Genomic DNA, 1,429 nt, shown 5'->3' on the forward strand with positions numbered 1-1,429 from the left:
AACGTTTGCTGATTTTCTGAAGATTCACAAAGCTAAGGCTGGGTTTTGGTGATTGTTTTCTTTCCACTCCCAGGAGCCGCAGTGGATGAGGCGTTGAGTTGGGGAAAGTAAAATGTGCCCGTGAGCAGCGTGTGGGGCTATTTCAGCTTCCCCTCATCTGACAGCGCTGTGACTTGACTCCGATGTTCTCGGGGACACTGACTGACGCAAGACAGTGAAAAGATTCCTATTCCCGCAGATCGGGAATTCAAACCGTATGCCGGCTTCAGGACAATGAGAAAGATTAATTGGGGTGTGTGAAGAAGCTGTGAGCTGCATTTCAAACAGGTAGGTGGAGTCAGATGCGTCATCCATTGCGCCCCGGCCCTGTGCGTATCTAACGCCGCCATGCTGCAGAGTTCTGACGTTAACACGGACATGCGCAGCAATGGGAACCTTCACAAGGTGAACAACCAAAGATAATCACCGTCACTGATTCCCTTCCATAGTCCTAACTTTGTGAAGCAGTATCTTTCACTCGCAAAGGAAACGCCCTTGTCCTCAGGTGCCTGCTTCATTTCGATCACGATTTCATGCCCGTCCCTGTTCTAGTCTCATTTCCAAACACTTTGCTCACAGCCTCAAAAGAAGCTCTGCGGGTATCTGCTTGTTCCACCCGAACAGGCAGTGGGTTGCAGATTCCCACCAGTCCTAATGTGAGTGAAATATTTTTCCCCCTCCACTGATTTGAATCTGAAAGAAGAAGCCGGGGAGCAAACTCCCTTTCTTTTCGACGACATTTCTCATTTTGTACTCGGCAGGGTTCACACCTGCGTGGGGAAATCGCAATGGATTTCAAGTCCATCGCATTAACCAGTCGGCCCACGAATACAGAACCACACTGACAACTTCACTTCCCAGGTCTGTGTGCCTTTGGAGCTGAGAAAGAGTGAATCATCGCAGAGTTTGTTTGAATCCAATCACTTCACAGTGTTTCGAAAGAGTTAAATATCTGCACACGGTGTTTGCAGATATTTAGGTGTTTCATCCCAAAAGATGAAATGAACTTTCAGTTAAAAACAAAACTAGAAATTGCAGGAGGAAATCAGCAGGTCAGGCAGCATCCGTAGAAAGAGAATCAGAGGCACCATTTCAGGATTCTGTTTTCTCCGACAGGTACTGTCAAACCTGCCAAGTTTCTCTTTTTGTCTCGGCTTCTCCGCATCCGCAGTCCCTGACGTTCGAAATTAATTCAATTCAGAAACCCCTTTGTGGAGAAGATTTCCGTTTGGGGAACATTTTCCTGACCCCATCAAAAGCACACAGCTTTGAAACCAAGGAATAACAACGAACACACCGCCCCTGAGTGGGCTCGAACCACCAACCTTTCGCTTAACAGCCGAACGCGCAGACCAATTGCGCCACAGAGACAGGGGACCACGCGGGTTGC

At 48.2% G+C, this 1,429-nt stretch overlaps 1 non-coding gene across 1 annotated transcript; it reads right to left on the minus strand.

Moving 5' to 3' along the window:
- Positions 1-1,336: 1,336 nt before the first annotated feature.
- On the minus strand, positions 1,337-1,410 carry trnan-guu. Its single transcript has one exon. It is a non-coding gene; the product is annotated as a tRNA-Asn (tRNA).
- Positions 1,411-1,429: the final 19 nt, after the last annotated feature.

Source organism: Chiloscyllium plagiosum, unplaced genomic scaffold (genome assembly GCF_004010195.1).
Source record: "Chiloscyllium plagiosum isolate BGI_BamShark_2017 unplaced genomic scaffold, ASM401019v2 scaf_78452, whole genome shotgun sequence".
NCBI classification, from domain to species: Eukaryota; Metazoa; Chordata; class Chondrichthyes; order Orectolobiformes; family Hemiscylliidae; genus Chiloscyllium; species Chiloscyllium plagiosum.